This window comes from Camelus ferus, chromosome 12 (assembly GCF_009834535.1).
Source record: "Camelus ferus isolate YT-003-E chromosome 12, BCGSAC_Cfer_1.0, whole genome shotgun sequence".
Lineage (NCBI taxonomy): Eukaryota > Metazoa > Chordata > Mammalia > Artiodactyla > Camelidae > Camelus > Camelus ferus.
This window is the reverse complement of record NC_045707.1, coordinates 11090828-11114574: the sequence shown is the minus strand read 5'-3', so window position 1 is coordinate 11114574 and position 23747 is coordinate 11090828.

Sequence of the window (23747 nt, the reverse complement as noted above, 5' to 3'; positions counted from 1 at the left end):
GTGAAAAGAGAGCGAACGAAAGCGCCTCACTTCCCCTCTTTGGTCCCGCTTCCGCCTTCAGTTCCCAAAATGCCGCCGGCGGCCTCTGCCCGGCTCCCTTGCTCTGTGGCCGCCGATCACACAGGTGCCCGCTGCCGCTGCCGCATCCAGGTGCAGGGCCTTGAGTCCTGACCCCCAGGCTGCGGGGCTGGCACGCGCCCCTGCGCCCGCACGGTGCCCTCCCGCCCCCACCCCCGCAGCTCTCGGAGGTTGGGTCCGCGCCTGACGGCTGACGAGGCAGCATCAGGGAGAAGACAGACGTGAGCAGGTTCACGGGCGTCCTGCCCAAGGCCAGGGCTGCTTCCACGGCCCCCCACGGCCAGGACGGGTGCCCTTGTCCCTGACGGCCTGGGGTTCCGTGTGTGTGTCTATGTCTGCGTGTGTGTGCACACGTGCATGTGTCTGTGTTTGTCCCGTACCTGTGTGTGCACGTGTGCGTGGGGGGCTCACTGCACATCTCAGAGGGGAGACAGACGACAGCCCCCGCTGGGAGGCACATCCAGGTGGTTTCCTCACAGGCGAGCCTCTGACACTGAGCGCTGGTCCTGACAGACCCTTGCCCTGTCACTGTCCCCAGGGCCTCCTTCCAGGCACTGTTCCCACCAGGGCTCCGCAGTCTCCCTGTGCAGTGCTGGCCCGCTTTCCCAGGTCCTTGGAGGGAGCCCGCCTACCTTCCGAGCTGCCTCCTGCAGCCGGGGGACCCCTTGCCTGGCCTCTCTGCTGCCCAAGCTCTCTGGACCCTGCAAGTCCAGCCTCCCTGGAGCAGCCCGGCCCGAGCCCGCCTCCCGTCGGGCCCAGAGCACGGGGGTCCCGGGCCGGCCAGCATCGTGGACGCGCAGGCCCGCTGTGGCCCCCCCACCGGCCCGGCCAGGCTCTGAGCTCCCTGGCGATGGGGGCTGCTCTGTGCTTCTGGGACACGCCACTCCCTCCCACCTCTGGGAAAGGCCCTTTGCAAACGTGGGCTCGCCTGCTCGGCTGAAGCCTCGGGCAGAGCTGGACTTGCACCCTTTCTCTCCCGCACTGCCCCGTACATGTCCCATGTGGCCCCAGCTGGTTCCCGCTGCCAGAGGAGGCTCACCCACGCCGCCCAGGCCCTGGGGAGGGACAGCACGCACTCCAGGGCCCACCCTTCTAGAATGTGCCCTCCCCAGTAGACAGGAGCCTGAATGCGACCCAGGATGCCCGGGGACGGAGGCAGTGGGCATCGGGGGCTGGGCGGAAGAGGCCCTTTGAGGCTTTGCACCCTCTTGTCACAGCCTCCCCGCCCTGGGAGGTCAGTCCTGAGTCCACCCGGAGGCCCAGCCTGGTCCAGCGACTTCCCGGTGAGCTTGCAAACGGTAAAAGCCTCACCCCAGAGTGCTCCTGTGACGGGCTCATTTCTCTGAGCCGAATCTTCCCAAGGCTCATCCTGACTCTGGGTCGGGACTTCCTCCCCCGAGGTGGCTGAGTAAGGCTCCAGCGTCCGGCTTGCCCAGCCCGTGCACCTGCTCCCCTGGGGGCGGACGTGGGGCGGCTTCCACCTCTGGCTGCTGCTTGCATCTGTGCTTACCGTCCTTTCAAAGTCACAGGGAGCAGGAGTCTTCATGCGCCTTGGGAGGAACACACCCTTCTTACAGACCCACCTCCTCTGTCCCCACCAGCTCAAAATCTGCTAAATTTGGCACCGTGTCTGTAGTGTCCCTCAGCCAATATCAAAAAAGACCCCAAACCGAAGACACAGCCCAGGGGCCACAGTGGGGTGCTGTGCGGTGCGCAGGTGAGTGTCCCGCCCGCCCCCGTTTGTGCCGCTCCTTCTCTCCTGCTTGGGAGGGAACGTGGTTAACAGCAGACTCGTGGCAGGCTTCACAGAGGAGACTGGGGGAGGCCCTTCATCACCGGCCCGTGACAGATGGAAAGGAGCTAATTTCCTTCCCTGTGTCCTAATAAAGCACCGGGCTCTCGAGGTCTCTTTTATTTGTCAAAGAGAAGAACATTGGGCCGCGTGTCCCCATCACGCGCGATCCGGTCCGCTCTGTCAGACTCTGCACGAACCTCATTTTCCTTACCTACGCACGCGTCCCAATAAAATATTCACGCGGTGTAACCTCCCCGGCTCGTGGCAGACTCCAGTCGCACTGCATGGAGCCGAACGGAGGGCACTGCCACACACACAGCCCCCGCGCGGGCACCACGTAATAAGAGACGCCAGGACACAGGAATCAAGGCCGGAATCCATCTTTCTTGCCCCTTAAGGGCAGAGGCCCTAATCAGCATCGCCCTTCATCTCCACGGGTGGGGTCGCCCCCAGCTTGTGACATGACCATCTGCAGTTAACATGACACCAGCATCCGGGGTTTGTCCCCACCCGCTCAAGACCTGGGGTCTCGGACAAGCAGGCTGCACGTCTGCTGTGTCCCCTAAACAGGATGACGGCTGGTTCCGGGAGGCCGGGCGGAGGGCTGCACCGCCTTGTTTCAGGTGCGTGATGTGTGCGGTGCCCAGAGCAGCCATCTCAGGCGCCAGGCAGGCAGAAATGCTTCTTCTCGGACAGAGATCTAGAGGTTTCGAGGCCACTGGCCTGAGGCTTGGGGTCCCTCTCCCTGGCAGCCTGTACGTGACTCTTCCCTTCCCGCTCCCTCTGCTGCACCCCCATCCGGAGAACGTCTGGAACTAGCCCAGGTTGGGGTGGAGCCTCCACTCTCCGATGCTTCTTTCCTTCATCTTCGTCTCAGTGGAGGGACCGCACTCACCCACCCCATGTCCTCTACCACTGGGCTATACCCTCCCTGCTTACATCTTAGTTGAGGCTTCTCCAGGGCAATGCGTTAATGGTGGAACCTCAGTGACCACGGGGAGCAGTTACGATAGAAAATCGTGAGTTTGCCCCCCACTGACACGGCAACTGTGCTTATCCGCTCGGTGCCCGGACCTCCCATCTCAGACCCATCCATTTGCCCAACACACTCCTCCAGGCTCCACGCCAGGCTGAGGGTCTGGACTGAGCTTGGAGACCCCTCAAGGCGGAGCACACTGTGTCACAGAGCCCCCCACCCAAGGATCCCTCAGCTGCCTGAGAAGTGATCAGGCGTGTGTGTGTGTGTCTGTGTGTGTGTGCTGAGGGGACCAAGGCCTGACCATACTCAGCGGGAGCCAGGCGCCCACGTTTCGGTACCTCATGCTAACTTCCTCCCGTCCCCCATCGGGTGGGAATTACAGACACTTACAGCAGGGCAGCCGGGGCCTCTGGCCGATCGGACTTGGGGCGGCCAGGCGAGGAGTGCGGGGTCCTGACGGGCCGACGCCGCCGAGTCCTGACTCTTGCCTGAGAAGTGGGCAGAGCCCTGGCACTCAGAGGGACCACAGCTCTGGGGTTTTCCAGAAAGTTCACAGACTTCCTCCAGCCCCGTCCAGTCACCCTGGTCTGGTACTAAAGTTAACGAGCACAGGGAGAGAAAGAAAAGAGCTTTGATTTATTGTACTCTTATTTTTTTCCAATTTGTAAAATCCATGCCCTCTGAGAGAACACTGCCTCCGGGCTCCAGCACAAAATTTGAAAACATTCAATTAGCAGCTTTCCCGGGGCTGGGTTGAACCTAGAGGCACCGGAGGCGGCCCGGCCGGGGTGTGTGGGAACCAGCGCTGCTGGAGCCGCGGGCCTGCCTGGCTGCACAGGGACCGGACCGCGGGGGCCGGATTTGCACACGCTCAGCCCGGCGAGGCGTTACGTCGGTGTTAACTGGAGGCAGGCGGACAGTGAGGCTGCGCCATCGCGGTTTGTAAACAGACCAGCAGACGAGGCTTGTGGCGAGTGCGTGCGAAGGTCTGGGCATGCCTCCCTTCCCAGGAAGGCCTCCCTGCAGCTTCGTCCGTCTGCTCTGTCCTCCTGGCGCTGGGCTGGGGCAGGCGCAGTCGGGACAGCACCAGGGCCGTGGTTTCAGCCCCGATGGCCGGGTCTCCCGGGAGGCGAAGCACCGCTGGTCCCCTCTGCAGAGAGCCTTCTCTCTCACCCAGGGAGTCCTCTCACCGCTGAGGGCTCCCCTGTGTCCTGGGCTCGGGCCTCGCTGCGGCTGAATTATGCTCCCTGCAAACTTCAGATGTGAGTCCTGACCCCCAGAACCTCCGGATGTGACCTTCCTTGGAAACAGGGCCCTTGCAGGTGTGGCTGGTTAAGGTGAGGCTGTAGGTGTGCGCCCCATTCCAGTAAGACCGGTGTCCTTAATTTTGGGGTGAGGAGGGAGGCAATTAGGTCTATTTTATTCCTTTATTTATTTGTTTATTTATTTTTTGCGTAATGTCCCAGTCACGCATATATACACATATATTCGTTTTCATATTCTTTTTCATTAAAGGTTATTAAAGATGTTGAACATAGTTCCCTGTGCTCTACAGAAGAAATTTGTTTTTTTAAATCTATTTTATGTATAGTGGTTAACATTTGCAAATCTCAAACTCCCAAGTTTATCCCTTCCCACCTCCTTTCCCCCGGTAACTGTAAAATTGTTTACCACGAAACAGACTCCCAGACGCAGTAAACAGTTCTCTTACTTACGCTCAGCGGGGGCGCTGCGGGTGGAGCCCAGGACCCCGGGCCTGCTCATCACACACTCTGCGCTGGGCTGTGCCCTCCCCGCTGCCGCTGTCCTTGTGGAAAAGGGGGCTCCGGGCACAGAGGCACACGCACAGGGAGAAGGCCCAGGATCGGGTCCCACGGAGCAGCCATCCGAGTGGCGCTTCTGCAGCCCAAGGAAGGCCCGGGATGGCCAGCACACGCCCAGAGCCGGGCGCCGCGGCCACAGCCCGCAGGAGGCGGCGGCCCTGCCAGCGCCTCGGTCTCAGGCCTCCGGAGCGGCGAGAGCAAGTCCCTGTTGTTCAGGGCTCCCGGTTGCGGTGCTTCGCTGCCACAGCCCTGGGAGACCGGCACTGCCCCACCGGCATCCAGAGGGCAGCGCCTCCCGCGTGCCAGGGGCCCCGCAGGAAAGGGCTCGTCCACGTCCCGCAGGGGGAGCGCATGTGGAGGCCCACGGACGCCGAGGACAGAAAGGCTCGTTGAGGGTGGAGACCAGAGTGGGAGCGGTTTTCGGCGCTCAGGTTCCTTTGCTCTGCCTTCCCCCCCATCACTGCCACCCGGAAGAACCGTGGCTGCTCTGCCTTCCCCCAGGCTGGGCTGCTGCCCGTGGGGGAGCCCGGGGCCGGTGAGGGGGCAGTCAACGCCCAGCAGCCGGCGGGGTGAGGCGGGTGTTTACTTATATTTGCTGTTTTGCCAGCAAAGACGCCCTTTTGTGGTGTACGGACCTATAGATCCTGAAACAAGAACACAGAGATGTGACCACTGGCACGATGGAGACCCGGAACGGCTCCAACTCCCAAAAGGTGCCCCCCAGCCCTTGGCGGCCAGCCTTCGTCCAAACCCCAGGCTGTGGCAGCCGCTCGCCTGTTTTTGTCTCTCTGGTTTTGCCTTTCCCGGAATGCCAGATGCGGCAATCACGCAGCTCGGATCCTTCACTCACAGTAACACACCTGAGAGTCACCCGTGTCTTTGCAGGCACCAGGGGGCTGTGCCCTTCCTGCGGCACCGTCGTGTTCCATTGCAGAGGCGCAGCGCTGCTGTTCACCCACTCGCCAGTGGGTGGGCACCCAGGTGGTCCCCCATGTTTGGCTGTTTTGGACAATGCCGGGATGGATGCTGCACACACGCTTCTGTATGAGCACATAGCTTCCTTTCCCTTGGGTACCTACCAAGGGCTGGGGCCGTCCGGCCACGTGAAGAGTGTATATGTAAGTTTTAGAAAACCTGTCAAGCTCATTCCTAAAGTGACAGCACCGTTTTGTCCTGCGCCCAGAATGAATTTGGGTTGTCGTTGCTCCGTCTTCACCAATGCTTGGCTATATCCATGTTTCTGTCGATAGTCCCTGCTGGATCTCTTCGTGACGCTGGTTTGCGTTTCCCTCATGCCTAAGTGCCAGGCATCTTCCCGTGTGCCTGTCAGCCACGCGCTTCTCTGCTCTGGAGAGTGTTCTGTTCCCGTGCGCGGCCCGTTTCCCCCGGGGTTGTTCACTCCTCTGTCACTCAGTCATAGGACCTGTTGCTCCGTCGTGGACACAGACCCTCCGTCAGACCCGTGATCTGCAGGTAATTTCTCCCGGTCTGCAGCTTGGCTTTTTGTTGTCTTAGAGGTGCCTTCTTAAGAGCAGTTTTTAATTTTGATAAAATTTTCTTTTTCTGTTGATTTCTTGCATCACTGTTTTTAAAGGACTATGATTTTGGTATCACATCTAACAAAATTTTGCACAACTCAAGATCTCCTGTGTTTTATTCTGGAATTTATATAGTTTCAGCGTTTATATTTAGGTCTCTGACCCATTTTGAGTTCATTTTCATGTGTGGTGTGAGGTAAAGATCTAAGTTCAGTTTTCTTTTCTTTCTTTCTCGTATATGTACATCCAATCTTTCTGACAATTTCCATTATAGCTGCTTCTTTTTTTTTTAATTGAAGTGCAGTTGATTTACAACGTTGTGCTAGTTTCAGGTGTTTCAGCAAAGTGATTCAGTTATACATATACGTATATATCTTTTTTTCAAATTCTTTTCCATTATAGGTTATTTCAAAATATTGAATATAGTTCCCTGTGCTGTACGGTAGGTCCTTGTTGTTTATCCATTTTATGTACAGTAGTGTGTAGTGGCTAATCCCAAACTCCCAACTTATCCCTCCCCCCTTTCTCCTTTGGTAGCCATGAGTTTGTTTTCCATGTCTGTGAGTCTGTTTCTGTTTTGTAGATGAGCTCGTTAGTGTCCTCTTTTTTCCTTCCTTTTTTTTTTTAGATTCCATATATAAGTGATATCACATTGTATTTTTCTTTCTTTCTGGCTCACTTTACTTACAATGGCAATCTCTATGTCCATCCATGTTGCTGCAAATGGCATTATTTTATTCTTTTTAATGGGCGAGTAGTATTCCATTGTGAATACATATACCACAATTTAAAAGATTACTATTAATTTAAAAAAAAAAAGCCAGACATCTCAAGTTAATGAACTTAGCACTTTTCTACGTACGGGAAGGTGCTAGAGTCTGGGCTTAATGAAATCATCCCTTTGATGTGCATCTTAACTCTCTAGGGCCAGTGTCCTGCCCTTCTGCATCCTGAATCCCCTTGGGGTGCACAGCCAGGGCAGCTGCAGTGGCTGAGGGCTCAATGGCTGCAGCATCCTTTGTGCACTGAGACGGCAGGTGATGGTTTTCATGCACACTGCTCACGGTCATTACCCTGCCTGGGGAGGGGCCAGATTTTACCACTAGGGTAAAATCCTGCATTGTGGCCCCCTTATCCATCCCACTCAGCTAAAATGCAGAGTTGCTGTTTCTCCACTGAGCTCACATCCCGGCACCCCTTGCCCCCATCCTTCCTCCTGAAAAGGCATTGGCTGCTCTGTCCCACGTGGCCTGGGTAGCTGCCCCTTGCTCTGGCATGGCCTGAGCCTCTAACATCGAACGTCCATCCAATGCTGGTCTCAGCCAGGGACCCCTCTCATCAGATTCCTGAGCAGAACCTGCCTCTGATGCTGCAGACGCCGGGGCCCCCGGAAGGCTGCAGGGTCAGAGGACACCTCACTCTTCCTGACTCTGTTCTTGGCCTTCGGGTGGCTGAGACCTTGAGTAAATGAGGCCTCTTCGGTGGCAGCAAAACCGTCTCCTGCTGTCACGTGTTTTTCCACCCCGTGAGATCTGTCTCCAGTGCTCCCTCTCCCGTGTCCAGGCGGCCTGAGTGGCAGCATTTTTAACCTGGACCTGAGGCTCCCTTTGTCTTCCTCTTGCAGGAGCAAGAGTGAGGGGGCAAGAGGCTTTCTTGCTTTTCAGTTGGTCTTGGTTTGGGGTCTCAGACTTGTCCTCTCTGCCTCCTCTAGGTTCTGCCACTCACTTCCCCCTCAGCAGAAGCGCACTCAGGAGCCCGGGGTCGGGGCCGCCCGGCCAGAGATCTAGAGGCTTGCTCTCTTTCCCCTGGGTGGGCTGGGAGCCCAGGAGCAGACGTCCGTTCCCAGTTCAGACCCATGTTTACCCTGCAACTGGCCTTGACTGATAGGGGACCACAGGGCTCACCCCTGCCCCCATGCTCCCCAGGCCGGTGCACTTGGATCACGCCACACCTGCTGCCCACACACGGAGCAGCTGTGTCACCGTGAGCCCCTCACCCGTTGGGAGGCAACACATGGTTTGTCATAGCTGGCCCCACACCTGAAGCCGGCTCTCCCGGGCCCTCGCTGCTGTCCTCTGGGGGGCTGTTGTGGGGTCCACATTTCAAGTTTTCCCCTTCTCTTTTTCTGTTGATTTCTTGCATCAGATAAACAGCATCTCAGTCCCACTTACAACAAAATACTCCCCCTTTACTGTCCTGTCTTTAAGAGAAATAAATGTGGAGTATCTTCTTTGTACTGTCAAGCTTCCCTCACAGGGGCCCCTGTCTTCCTTCAGAACCTGACCCCCAGCTTCCTCTCCACCACCCAGAGCTAAAACCTGCTGCTGCTCTCTGGGATACCCTGGCAGTTTCTCGATCTGCCCCCAGGGTTCTTCTCTGGTTCCAAACCATCTGGTCTGCAAGTCTAGGGCTCCCCGTTGCGGGGTTTGGACCAGCGGTGAACTACATCCCTCACGTAATCGCCCCTCCTGCAATTCCTCGTAATCTCACCCATTAAAGCCCTCGCCAGGCCTGTACAGTTACACATTCAGATCCTCCTTGAGACGTGGGAGCCACGTCCAGGAGTCTGGGGATGTGGTAAGAAATCATTCCGGCCCCTGCCCTCCTGGGCTCCATGTTTTTCAAGCTAAGATGAAGAGGGGTGGATTTGGGCCCCTATCTCATGTCCTTTCGTGCCAGTCCTTACGGCCTAGAGGCTCCAGCCTCACCCATTAGTGACCTGCAACCCAAACAGCTCGTGGCCACTGTGGTGTCTCCAGGTCGTAGAAGCTCAGTCCATCCGAGATGTGTCTGCTGGGACCTCACTGCGCCCCTTTGCTCACCCGGCCTCTGACACCGCGGTCCCTGCGGCACAGGCTGGAGGCGCCGTGTCTGCGCAGGTGAGCGTCAGCCAGAAACGCCGGGAGCCCTGGGCTCGCCTCGGCCGGTGCGGCGGAGAGAGACCAGCCTGGCGCAAGTCCCGCCCCTCCATCCTGGCCACACTGAAGCCAAGGCCGCCGCCCCGTTGCTCCTTTGGTTTCAGTCTAGGTATTAAGCGTCATGACCAAGGTTTCCTGCAGAATGTGCTGCACGTCGGAGTTTAAGGAGATGCCTAGCTGGCTTCTTTCTCTTGATAAATCCTAAGCCAGTTGAGGGATAACCAAGAGGTGCTTGTTCTAGAGCCTTTCCAGCGTGAGGAGAGCCTGCCCTGGAGAGCAGAGCTCACGCAGGGAGGGGGACGAAGCCTCACCAGGGGCTCTGGAGGGCAGAGAGCAGGCCCCTCGGAGCTCGGCTGTGACGCCCAGATGCCCCCGCCCCACCCACCGGACAGGTGCTCACCCTGGGGGAGGGGGTTGCGAAGCAGGCTCCCGAGGGATGCTGCGGAAGCCTGACGACTCGTGAAGGTTCCCCACAACCGGACACGGTCATCACTCCCTTGGGCTCCTTCCCTTTTCTCCTTCCCCTTGTCTCTTCTCCATCCCTCGCCATCGTCCCTGGTTAACACTCCCTCCTGTCAGTCTGCTCTCAGTGAAGGATGGGAGAGAGAAGGTGTCTGCATCATTTGATGAATGTATTCAGTCCAGGCCATGGATGGGGCCCAGTTTTGAGGAGCTATGGAGAACTGGGGCACAGTGCTGTCCAGGACTCTGCAGTGTCCCTTAGTGAGGAGGTGGAGGTGGGCAGGGCGGCCCACTGGTGGTCGAGAGGGTCTCTTTGCTGAATCTGCTCCCCATCAGCAATCGGGTCAAGAGTGTGTGCCCTGCTTTCCCTGGTGGATGTGCTGAGATGCACCCTTGAAGTACCAAATACCAAAGTACTTTCAACGGGAAGTCTGTGTTATGTCTGAGATATCAATGGGATGGTCATCCATTCTTTAAACAAAAATTAATTCTAACAAGAACAATAGGAACCACAAGATGATGATGATGGTGGTGGTCATGGTGGTGATGTGGTGATGATGAGGATGGTGGTGGTGATGAGGATGGTGGTGATGATGGTAATGATGGCGGTGACAGTGATGATGAGGGTGATGATGATATGATGGTGATGGTGATGATAATTACATTGCATACTCACCACATACCAGGTGCCAGGCTCAGTCAACCTGTTTGTCCTGAAGGCAAGGGATTCACACACCAAGAGGCAGAAGGTGATGGCTGGGGACAAGCAGTGGCAGGACTGTCATTGGAGCCTGGCTCCATGCAATCCCAATGCAAGACTCCTCACATCTCATCCCCACAGATATGGGTTCTTGAGACAGGAAGGCTGTCAGATTCCTCCCCAGCTCATATCCAAGGTTCATTGTTTGCATATTTTTAAATCTTTCATGAGTAACCAGTGGGGTGCTTCATCACAAGCACTCCGCTGTGTAAGCTCTGCCCAGGGCTGCAGATGCCGCCTCCCAAGGTGGCACAAGCAAACAATTTCCGTGGTCTTCACAGATATTGCACTCAGAATTGCTTGTCAGACTTGGGAACTTCACCTCTCTCTTTCGCAAGATCATTTCAGGACACGCTGCAATTGAATTCTTGCTCTGGTTTGGAGCATCGCTGAGATGTAATAAGGTTGGTAATGATTACTGAAAACACGTGTCATTAAGTCTTCTGAATGCAGTACTGCATTTGGGGGAAAATGAGTGCATGTAACAGATTTGCAGTTGGAGTTGGCTGAGACCTGGGCGCTGAGTTGCACGCCTGGTGGGCGGATTCCCTCCACATCTAGGGTTTTCAGGAACTTCCTCCCAACACCTGGGGGGAACGCTCACCTCCTTCTTGGTGATGCGTCTTGCGTTTGTCAGACAGCCTGTCCTGGGGGTTGGGAGGCTGAGTGGAAGGCGTGGGTTAGGAAGACAGAGTGTGGACTTTTAGGGTGAGTCAGACTTGGGCACAAATCCCACGGTAGTTGGCTCGATGTGTGATTTTGGACCTCGGCTTCACAGTGCAACATGGAGGAATGAAATGTAACCCTTGGGCCATTGCAAACGTTTGAAGAGACATGAGATCCAAAACCTGAGTCCTGGCTGCTCTGGGACAGCGATTCCCTTTGTCCAGGGGAGCTGCTGACCTCTGTCTCGCCAGGGCCGCCTCAGAGCCTGGGTCCTCATTCAGATCAGGTTAACCTCACACCTGGCCGCCCTCAAGGGGTTCGTGAGGCTCCAGCCACACAAACTGGAAGGAGGTTAAGGAGTTAATGTAAGAGGGAAAAATACCCGTTTTCCCCCCAAAAGATCGATTATTTACTCAAAAAGAACTAAATTTTAAGTTTAAAAAATCTAAGCCTGCATCTTGGCTCCATTATTTTCTTACTGGTTTGAACTCTGTAAAATTATTATTTGTGTATGTTCAAAAACAGTCAAATATTGGTCATTATAGACCATTCAACTTCATAGCCCTGTGGCTTTAGCCAAGTCAGCTGCCTTTTCTATGGCCCAGGGACATTCCTGTTCAGCAGACACCCCAGTGCAGCCTCATCAGATAGCTGAGAAAACCAACTCCAAGGGTGGGCTCCTTGCCCGCCTAACAGTGGCTGTCCCCGTGCTGAATCCGAACCTTCGCAGCGTGAGGGCATGTGAGGGTGGACCACGGAGAAAGGAGTTTCCTTCCACAAGCAAGAATAAGCAGAAATTGTAAGCAGGGTCACATTACCCTTTTGGCTGAAAATTGAAAAAGAAGAAAAGGCAAAGAATGTGATTTCCAACTTGAAATTTCAGGCAGATGTTTTTCTTGCTCTCACACCACATCACATATGAACATATCTGAGACCACAACATGGCCCCAGAGAAGAGTTTGGCTGTGACTTTGGAAGATGACCTCACTCAGTGCTGGTCCAAATGTTGTGGAACGAGGCTGCCCCTGCTTTGAAAGACAATAGAAAGATACCTTCTGGAGCTGGATTTTCCAGTAGCCGGATTCCACTTGTAGACAAGGAAACCTCCCTGCATCCGCGACCCCAACTGGTGCAAACTGGTGTGGACATTTCCCTCTGGGCTCACGTAGTGCGTGTGGTAAGCCTGCCAGCTGGTGTTGAATTCGCAGTCAATGAATCCTCCTGGGCCACTGACACCAGAGCTGCTGAGAAGAAATAAGGTCCTATCACATGAGGGGCAAGTTTTAATTGTTTCTAGGCTCAAGCGTAGAACTTTGCTCCCATTCCTGTTTAGTGTCAGTTTTTCCAAAGTGGTCGCTGCTCCAGCTCTTTGAGGTCATTTGTCATCCAAGGATGCACATCTCTTTCTCTTCCATGTCGAATCGGAATACAATACGCATAATCTTCTTCACTAGCCGTTCATTCTTCATCCATTTAGTTCTCCGTTTGTGCAAAAATATTTATTAAGCAAAATTTCAGACACCATTATTAAGAATTTTACACGGAAGGCTCTGTTTCAGTATCTGTGTCTTCGAATATGCTTGTGCAATTGTGTTGAAGTCACCCAGTTGCCCACCGTCCGCATCTGTACTTAGGAAATGTTTGTTGGACGGATGGTTGATTTTACTTGCCTCAGAGTGAGAACATTTTAGGATTTAATGAAGAATCAAGTGTTCCTTTATTTTCCTCCATTTTATGACAATATTCAAGCATGCTTCAGTGTTCCACAAACATAAAGGTCCATTATTATTAAAAGCACTTTAATTACAGCAACAGTCGCCGGTTTATCGCGCTATGATTGCACAGAGGGCATGGTTGATAGCGCTCCCCCTGGCACGTCTCAGACCCTGTTACCTGGCTGTATAGCGGTTGTGTTCTACTTGACATCAGCTCTCCAAGGAGTCTGTCCCTCTGAGGCTCGTTCCCCTCTAGGTGACGAATATGACTGGCTTTACTTTCCGTTGGAAGGGCCGGGCACATGTGAGCATCCTGGATGGGGGTGGGGGACGCCTCCGAGCTGCTGCCTGGCTCACTTCTGTCTGCAGAGGTTTTGCGGTTGTGACTTCTGTTCCTCAGCGAGGATTCCAGAAGGGCAGCTCCTCTCCTTTATGACACACACAGGCTTCCCTTCCTCTCCTGGTTGACACTGAGCAGCTGAGCCCCATGGCCCCCCAGCCTCTGAGCCATTAATGACCGGACATCCAGTATAGAGGTGCTCCCCTGTGATGAAATAACTTCTCCTTCAAAAATCCCCATTTAAAGGACAAGAGGCAATATTATCATCATCTGTCCTCAGCCCTGAGCACACAGTTCATCAGGTGATGTCACCATGGAAGCAGAGGTCAGTGAGGGCCAGACACACAGCCCCATGGGGAGCGCACACAGCATGTGGGACATACAGTCCTCTACAGGCAGGAAATCAGGAGGGCCTTCCTTGGAAAGAGAGGGCAGAGCCAGAACCCAACGGTCAGAGGACAGCAGAGCCCAGACCAATGACAGGACATTTGGGTATCTGAGCTCAGACTGCAGAGGAAGGCATTGAGGAATTTAAACTGGGGATGTGGTGGTAGGGGAGGGGCCCAAACATGTCTCTCCTCCCTCCATCTGTCCATGTGTGGGGTCTTGATACGACAGTAGTACCTATCATTTCTGGAAACTTCAAGGTTCCTCTATCTTCTCAGCTCTCCTGACCCACCTCCCCGGCTGCTTTGGATGGGAGTGACCTCATGGCTGACCAGCCTGGGCAGGGATGTGGACATTTCAGCTGAGTAGGGCGTCTTGCTGAAGCTCCAGGCAGCGATATACCAAAGCAACAAATTAAAGAATAAAAATCATATGATTATCTCAGTAGGTGCAAAAAAAGCTTTTTGACAAAATCCAGCATTCATTTATGATAAAACTCTCAGCAAAGTGGGTATAGAGGGAACGTACCTCAACATAATAAAGGCCACATATGACAACCCCACAGCCAGCATCACACTCAATGGTGAAAAGCTAACAGCGTTCTTCTAAGACCGGGAACAAGACAAGGCAGCTCACTCTCACAACTGTTTGTTCAACATAGTATTAGAAGTCTTAGCCACAGCAATCAGAGAAGAAAAAGAAATATAAGAGACACAAATAGAGAAGAAAGAAAACTGTCACTGTTTACATACAACATACTATAGGAAGAAAATTCTAAAGATGCCACCAAAAAACCTAGAACTCATCAATGAATTTGGTCAAGTCGTGGGATACAAAATGAATATGCAGAGATCTGTCGCATCTCTACACACCGACACTTCACTTTCATAAAGAGCAATTAAGAAACCCAGCCCATTCACAATCCCATCTAAAATAATCCAATACTTGGGAATAAGTCTAACTAAGGAGGTAGAAGACCTGTGCTCGGCAAACTATAACACACTGACGAAAGGAACTGAAGGCAACACCAACAGGTGAAAAGATACACTGTGTCCATGGAGTGGAAGAATTAATATTGTTTAAATGAACACGCCACCCAAGGCTTTTACATATTCAGTGCAATCCTTACCAATATACCACTGGCACTTTTCACAGAACTGGAACAAATAATTCTAAAATCTGTGTGGAAACACAAAGGACCCCAAATAGCCAAAACAATCTTAAGGAAGAAGAACATAAGAGGAAGCATCAGTTGCCTTGATTTAAAACTATACTTCAAAGCTGCAGCCATCAAAACAGTATGGCAACTGCACAGAAATAGACACATAGCTCAACGGAACAGAACAGAGAGCCCAGAAATGACCCACATTGATGTGGGAAGTTAGTCTACATCAAAAGACACAAGAATATACAGGGCGGAAGAGACAGTCTATTCAATAAATGGTTTTGGGAAAACTGGGAAGCTACATGTAAAAGAATGAAATTAGAACATTCTCTAACACCATAGACAAAAATAAGCTCAAAGTGGGTTAGAGACCTAATTGTAAGACCTGAAACCATAGCACATTTAGAATAAAACATAGGCAGTTTGCTCTTTGAATCAGTCTTAGCAATTTTTTTTTTTTGGATATGTCTCCTCAGGCAAGGGAAACAAAAGCAAGAATAAAGAAATGAGACTATATCAAACTAAAAAGCTTTTGCACAGCAAAGGAAACCATCAATGAAACAAATGGGAGAATATTTTGCAGGTGCAATATCCGACAAGGGGTTAACATCCCAAATATACAAAGAACCCTTGCCACTCAACGTGAAAAGAACACACAACCCAATTAAACCACGGGCAGAGGACACAGACGCTCTCCAGAGATGTACAGATGGCCAACAGGCACATGAAAAGGTGCTCAACAACAGGGCAGTGCAAATCAAAACCACAACGAGACACCGCCTCACGCCTGTCAGAGCGGTTATCATCCAAAAGACCACAAACGAGTGCTGGTATTGGGGTGGAGGAAGGGGCACCTTCACGCACTGTTGGTGGGATTGTCAACTGGTTCTAATGCTATAAGAAACGTTGTGGAGATTCCTAAAAAACTTTTAAATGTAACTACCATACAATCCAGCAATTCCACTTGGGGCTATTTATTGAAAGAAAAGGAAAACACTAATTAGAAAAAAAATACATGCACCCCAGTGTTCATAGCAGCACCATTCACAGTAGCCGAGATGTGGAAGCAGCCTAAGTGTCCAACAGCAGAAGACTGAATAAATGAGTCATGTGTACATATATGTGTACATATATGTATATACATATGATATACGTACTCAATACACTACTACTCAGCCACAAAAAAAAATGAAATTTTTCCATTTGAAACAGCGCGGATGGACCTAGAAGGTATTAAACTAAGTGAAATAAGTCAGATAAAGACAAATACTATATGATTTCACTTTTACGTGGAATCTAAAAAACAGACCAAATTAGCAAACATAACTAAACAGAGACAGAGGCATAGATATGGAGACCGAACAGGCGGTTGCCAGAGGGGCTGGGGGGGGAGGGGAGGGGAGGAACAGGTGTGGGGGATGAAGGGGTACAAGCTTCCAGCTACGAAATAACTGGGTCTCGGGGCTGAAAAGCACAGGGGGAGGAGCGTGGCTAATAGTTACGCAATGTCTTTGTGTGGTGACACGTCGCAGCTAGGCTGACTGTGATGCGCATTTAAAACTGTAGAGAAATATCGAATCACTGTGTCGTGTACCAGGAGCCAACATAGTGTCATAAGCATAAGCCAGTTACACTTTACAAACAAAGAAACAAAGTCATAGAAAAAGAGACCAGATTCGAGGTCACTAGAGAAGGGGGTGGGGGAGGGGGATTCGATGGAGGGGGTCAAAGGGCACAAGCTTGCAGTTATGGGATGAGCGCCAGGGGTGCCACGTGCAGCAAGACAGCGGCAGTTCACGCTGCTGGGCGTCGTGCCTGACGGTTGTGAAGAGGGTCAATCCTGAGAGTTCTCATCACGAGGAAGAAAGTGTTTCTATTTCTTCAGTGTTGTGTCTTTACGAGACGGCGGGTGTTCACCTGGTCTGCTGTGGCAATTGTCTCACGACGTATGTAAGTCAAGTCACCGCGGTGCACCTGGGACTGACACCGGGCTGCACGTCAGTTATATCTCAGGAAGGCTGAGAAAAAGACAGTCCCACAGTGGAGAGAGGACTCTGTGGGCTGGGGCTGAGCCGGGGCGGCTGGCTGGCACGGCCCCGTGAGCGGCGGTGGCCGGGTTCCTTGGGGAGGTCACCCAGGAGACCCGGGCACAAGCTGCGTGGATTGCTGACGGAGTCGGGGTCCCCGGAAGGTCACTTCCTCCACATTCCGTTGGTCCGCTCAGTGACCAAGACCGGCCAGATTCAAGGCGGTGGGGGTCAGAGGCCGACGGTGGGGGTCCGGTGCCGACGGTGATGTCACCCGCGGGGTCAGGGACCACTGTCCTAAGGGCCCTTACTTCATTCTCACAACGCAAGGCGGGTGTCATCACAAGCTCCCCACACCCCACCCCTAGGCCCGGGCAGAGGGTCCTGCACTCCACAATGATGCCTCAGCGTGAAGCCTGAAGTCACGCCGCACCGGATTCTCTCCTGAGGACGGCCTCGCCCCACCTCAGGCTGAGTTGTGCATCTCTACATCACCTGGTCGGAAAATGTCCCCGAGGATACTGGCGGACGTGCAGACGTGGAAGCTGTATCTCTGATGGGCTGGGGACGCCTGGGGTCAAACGATGTGGACGTCTCCCCTTGTGGACACACAGTAGGTTCCTTGCCATTGAGCACATGAGACGGGGGGATGTCCCGCCTCTCTCTGGAGCCAGCCGACTGGTGGAGCAGGTGCAGCGGGACGCCTCTTGGAATTAGACATAGAATTAGCAAGATGTTGCTCCTGCCTTAATGACAAAGGCAGGCAACTCAACCGAGTGGTAATTAGCTGACTGTTCTGCTGCTCGGTAATAATATCTTAGACTTACAAATATAACTGAAATGTGGGCGTTGCCCACGTGAATTAAACATGCTCTGGCGGGTTGGAGTTCTCCCTGGAAGTCCAGCACCCTGGTGGCTGGTGCAGAAATGTGCGACAAGGGGCGAGGACACCGTGGAGCTGTGTTAGGATGCCTTCTTGCCGCGGTGCTGGCAGTCACGTGAGGCACCGTGCTGGCACAGGCTGCCCCGTGGCAGATGGTTCACGGCCACCCCTGAACGTCACCCAGCACGTCCCTCCTGATGCAGCATTTTGGGTGTTCATGAGCGCACATTCCCAAATCATTTCGAGATGCCTGTTTGGATCCTGAATACTTTGTACAACCCCAAATGGTTGTTTTTCAAGAAACATGCAAATGGGATCTGTTCTCTCTCAGCTGGAGTCGTCTGGGTACCTTGGAAAAGACATCAGAGTGAGGGGCTCCTCGGAAAGGGAGGAGGCAGCGCCAGACCGGGCTCTGACTCACCCTCTTCTCTGTGTCACATCCAACCCGCCGCTTCTCCATCCCTGCCTGTTGACCTTGGCAGGGATTTGTCCTCCCTGAGCCCCGTGTCTTAATCTTTAACATAGGATAATGCCATTTGCCTGGAAGGGTTGTTGGCGAGATCGGATGGGATTACAAGTGCATGTCTGATGCCTTCTGTATTCAAAAATGGTAAAACTCATTAATACACCAGCCAGATTGCCCATCCGAGCCTCCAAGTGTTTCTCAGAAGCAGCAGCGAGCAGGAGCAGACCCTGGCGGCACGCCTGCTTTTTCCCATTTCCATGGTAAAGACACAAAGTATGACGCAGAGTGGAGTGGGTGAGGGGCGGTGTACAAGTCAAGTGCGTGGTGGGAAAACCGCACCTTGGGAATGTTTATAATCCCCATGCGCGTTCCGGTCCTCAGTGCGAGAGTTATCCAAAGATAGTAACTCTCATCATCATTTACAAATATTTCCTGGGCACAGTGACATTTACAAAGTGCTGAGGATGGTCCCGCGGACGAGGCACCGGGAGGACCTCCGCCCGGCTTCACATGTGCCCTGAATAGCTCAGGCCCAGGCCAGCACTTTGAGAGCTATGGTCAGCAGACCTCAGCTCAGAAGGCCTTCCGACCCCAGGCTGGCTTTCCTTCTGCTTAAGGTCCACGTGCGCCAAGAGCCAGGGGCCCTGCTGTTTCCTCGGTCAACAGACGGAAGTGCCCACTGCGGCTGGGAGCCTGGGCTGAGGGTCACTCGACTGTCATCCTGTGGTTCCCTCAGCACTGTTTGGACAGTCAAGTTCATGACCATAACAGCCTGCACAAAAATGTCCAGACTGCTCTACAAGGAACGTGCCGAAGCCCACTGGTGGCCCATTTCCACTCGACGCTCAGACCAGCCCGAGGCCGGGCAGCAGCTTGGAGCCCCCTGTAGCTTAGCCCCCAGGGGGCTTGGCTTGGAGGGCCTACTTGTCCTCTCATGAGAGAGTGAACCAGGGGCCGGAAGGTCTCAGACGATTGTAGGATCTCCACGAAGCAACGCTCCCTGTTCATCCAGACGCCATTCAATGTCCTACATTAAAGAGGGAAGCAACGGCTGTTTTTTTTTCCCACTTCCTTCAACAAAGATAATCGAACGCTTTACGGTTGGACCTTGTTGCAGTTAGTCTTTGTTGCACAGAAAGCACCTCAAAACTTAGTATCTTAAAACAACACGCATGTATCTGTCTTTCTCTGTCTGACTTACTTCACTCGATATGATGATCTCTAGGCCCATGTATGTTGCTGCAAGTGACATTATTTTATTCCTTTTTATGGCTGAGTAATACTCCATTGTGTATATATACCACATCGTCTTTATCCAGTCATCTGTCGATGGACATTTAGGTTGTTTCCATGTCTGTGTGGAATCTTAAAAAAAAAGATATAAAGTCTATTTGCAAACCAAAAACAGACTCAAGGACATAGAAAACAAACTATGGTCACCAAAGGGAAAAGGGTGGGGAGGGATAAACTAGGTTAGGGATTAATGGACACACACTACTGTGTATAAAACAGATAAACAGCAAGGCCCTGCTGTCGAGCACAGGAAACTATTTCAATTTCTTGTATTAACATATAATGGGAAAGGATCTGAAAAGGAAAATACATGTGTGTATATATGTGTAACTGAATCACTTCACTGTACACCTGTAACTAACATTGTAAATCAACTACACATCAATAAAAAATTAAAAAAAACCCAGCCATCATGTATTTACTCATAGTTCTGAGGGCTCACAGTTTGGGTCGGGCTCAGCGGGCGGTTCTGGTGCCGCACGTGTCTGAGGTCAGCTGATGGTCCCACTCCCTGGACTGTGGGCTGGAGCGACGTGGACGGCCGGTGTGCTCACGGCACGGAGGCCAGGACCTCTTCTGCTCCATTCATTGGCTAAAGCAGGTCCCAAGGGCAACTCAAATTTCAGGGACAGGAGGGAGGAGTGAGGCTGCAGCCTTCGGGCACTCTACCGCAAGCTGACACAAAAAATACGTTATGTAAGCAGAACTTAGAGTCTCACTTAATTAAAAAAAAAAAACAAAAACCTTAATTTTCCTCTTAAAGCTATCTTAGCACACACGTTAACGCAGCAGCAAACACTGAAGCTAAATCGAGCAGTGCTTGACATTGAAGACAGAGTCTGATGTGGCTCTAACCCCCGCCTTATTTTCTCCCACATTCCATAACATTATCAGGTTTTATTCGTTTCTCGCACTATGGATTCAAACACAGCTTCAACACCAATTTAATCCAATCTCTATATTTAAATCTGAAAGCTCCTGCCAGCGGAATTGCATGTTTTTACAGAACTAAGCTTAAAACCAGGGAGTGGCAAGTGGGGGTGGGGTGGGGGAGAATGTTTCCATGGCGACCGCACACAACATCTCCCCTCCAAGTCCGCTGGGTGCGGTGCTGGGCTTGGAGTGAGTGGGCGCCCGTGGCTCGGGGCGAACCCCGGCTCAGACACACACGCCCACCCCGGCCCCGGGTGTGCGTGCACCGCACCGCTTCAGGCGCCCGCGCGCTGTAAGGAGAAGGAAGCCAGTGTTGCTGCTGTGGGTGACGGCCTCCGGGTGGGCCCCAGAGAGGGTACGCCGGGTTCCGAGACGCAGCCCTGGGGTGTGAGTGGCGGCCGTGATGGGGAGGCCTGGAGGATGTGGACTCGAGAGACTTCTCTTCCCTGAGAAAAGGAAGGCTCAAGGGGTAGCTGGCGGAAGGTGCCCAGCAGCAAAGCTTGTGGCCAGTTGTTCTCAGAACTGACACCTCGTGGGCCAGGCAGGACTGTGGGGCAGCGCCAGCCGGGTCCTCACCGGCCCCCGGGCCCCCATCCCACCTGGGAGATGATTTGAAAGTTGGTGTTCCAACACCTTATCTTCTCTCCACTATAAGGATGCCTTCTCCAAGGGGCACCTTGTCACTGCCTCAGAGTCCTACGTCTGTTTTGCCAGAAGCTTCCACATTCTTCAGTCCATTCACTTGGGAAATTTCCACCCTGTGCTGATAGGGCTGAGTGAGACGGAGGCAGTAGGCTCTGGTCCAGCCCTCGCGCCCCGCCGCACACATCCCACGTGTGGCGCACTTGTCCCCTCCTCCTCTCTCCCCTTCCCCTGGGGACGCCCTTGCCTGCACTCCATCCTTGGGCTGTCCCTGGACCCGCCCCTCTTAAAATGTTGCCTGGGTATTTGCCAAGAGAGCAAAGGGCGTCTCCGTTAGTTACGGAGTCAAGCATCCTTCCCCCAAGCAGGTGATCACGTGACATGTGTTTGAGGTCACATTGTCAGGGTCACTGGACCCCACGCCTCCTGATTCCACATTCACCTTTTTCAGCTTCTAACAGAGTGTCTGTCATGTCTCAGCGTATTAGAGAAAGCCTCTAGAGTTTGGATGAAATTTCTGCCTTTCCTCCCTGCCCTGAATTTCTGCAGCGTTCTGGAGACCTCTTGGGTCCCAGAGAGCAAATTCGTTGTCCCCCAGCGGGCAGTCCGCCGGGGAGGCCAGAGCCACGCTGGGGCGAGGACCAGCCCGTCGAGGTTGAGAGGGAGCTGGCGTGAGAAGTCAGGCTGCAGTGAGAGCCGCCGTGACAAAGCGCGGTGTCACTCGGAGCCCTGCGCACACTTGTCTCCGGGTCGCCCCAGTCAGCTGCCGTCGGGAAGCTAAGCGGAGAGACCTGGCTTTTGTTTCCCCGGCGGCGCGGGGCTGGGGTAAAAATAGCCCCGGGTCCCCGCAGGCGCCGCCAGACGCCTGGCGTCCGCGCGCCGGGCCGGGCGGAGATGCGCGAAGGTCCGCCGCCCAAGAAGGGCAGCAGCCCCGTGGAGCCGCGTCTCTGGTGACCCTCTTTGTAGAGCCAACTTGTTTGTTTATTGTAAGAGGTTTCGCCCTCAGCAGCGCGCCTGCTGCGGGGCATCGCATGGCTACGAGGTGGTCCGAGTGTGCGCATCTCAGGGCCGAGGCCGAGCGCACAGGCTTCCGCTCGGGATCCCAGCGGTCAGGGCGCAGGCTGGGCAGCCGGGCGGGGGGCCGGCCTCCGCCAGGGGGTCCGGGGGTGCCCGTCCTCGAAGCCGCCAGCCTTCCTCCCGTCTCCGTGTGACGAGGTGGGGGCACGTCTGCCCGCCGCGTCCGCGTTGGGGTGTGTCCCGCGCGCCCCAAAGACGCCGGCCTCTCCCACGCCTCGTCATCATCACGTGACTCCGGCGAGGCTCCAGCCCAGCCCTGCCAGTGCTTGGGGGGAACGTTTTACTTGCAGAAGGAAAGCTGAACCCCTTGCACAGCACCGGGAGGCGGGAAACGTTTTCCGCGCGAGCCCAGCGGGCAGGCTGAAGCCGGAGGGAGCAGCAGGCGCCCGTCCGCCCCACGGCTCACGCCATCCGCCTCCTCCTTAGCTAGTGAGTGGCAGGGAGGGTGTCTGCGGGTTTTATTTATATTGCATTTTTATTCTTATTTATACATGTATTCGTTTCATATTTATTTTCATGTAGGTCTGTTTACAAATAGGTTTTTTTTATCCTAGCCCGAATGAAAATGGACTCACCCACCCCCATCCCTGCTTGGGCACCCCGTGGCTTCCCCGGCTCGCTGGTGACCGGCGCTGGCCACCCCACCTGGCCGTGAGCCGGCGGCTTCTGCTGGCCCCGCTCTGGCAGAGGGAAACCCGTTCCTCCCACACTGCCAGTCTGACCCTGTTTCTCACCCTGGACTCGCGGCCCCGCTCTCAATGCGTAACACACTTCCTTAGTTGTCGAGGGAACGTAAGCACTCACACCTCCCCAGGGGCAAGGGACACATCGCCTCCAGGCGCTGGAAGCACAGCGGGTTTTAAATGGGGTGACTTTGGGGCTCTGAAGTCACGGGGTCACCCGCTGGGTCAGCTTGTGTCTCCCAAAGCGAGAGGGGTCCACCAAGAGGGTCGCAGTGGCTGAACTGGATGCGCACTCGAGTCCCCCTCCTTCCAAAGAGAAGTTGAGGCGCCTTTGGTGAGGTGGGGTGTTTAGCAGACTGTCCCCGTGAGGGGCCTAGATGTGGCCTCAGGACAGTATGAGGGCAAAGGGATGTCTCCCTCCTCCCCTCCCCCTCCCCTTCCTCCCCTCCCCCTCCCTCCCTCCTTTCCTCCCTCTCCTTCCACATCTATCTAACAGGCACCCCCTGCTTCCAGGCCTGCTGAGATGCTGGAACCACCTCGGTGAAGACTCATGTCCTTGCTGTCACAAAGTTGACATTCTCGTGAGACCAAACTCGTTTCTCCCTCCTTTTTGCCACATTTCCTGCAATAGGATGTGATCACGTCCAGGACACCTGCATCTGATTCTGCCCCTCGCCCTCCCCTTCACAGCATGTGCACACCGCAGGTCGCCCTGGAACCTTCATGGTACCTGCCCAACATGCTGTCACAGATGTGGGGCTGGGGACAGGGGATGTGGGGCTTGGGGACGGGGATGTGGAGCTGGGGACATGGATGTGGGGCTGGAGACGGGGTTGTGGGGCTGGGGACGGGGATGTGGGCTTGGGGACGGGGATGTGGGGCTGGGGACATGGATGTGGAGCTGGGGACGGGGATGTGAGCTGGGGACATGGATGTGGGGCTGGAGACGGGGTTGTGGGGCTGGGGACGGGGATGTGGAGCTGGGGACATGGATGTGGGGCTGGGGACATGGATGTGGGGCTGGGATGGGGTTGTGGGGCTGGGGACGGGGATGTGGGGCTGGGGACATGGATGTGGAGCTGGGGACGGGGATGTGGGGCCTGGGGACGGGGATGTG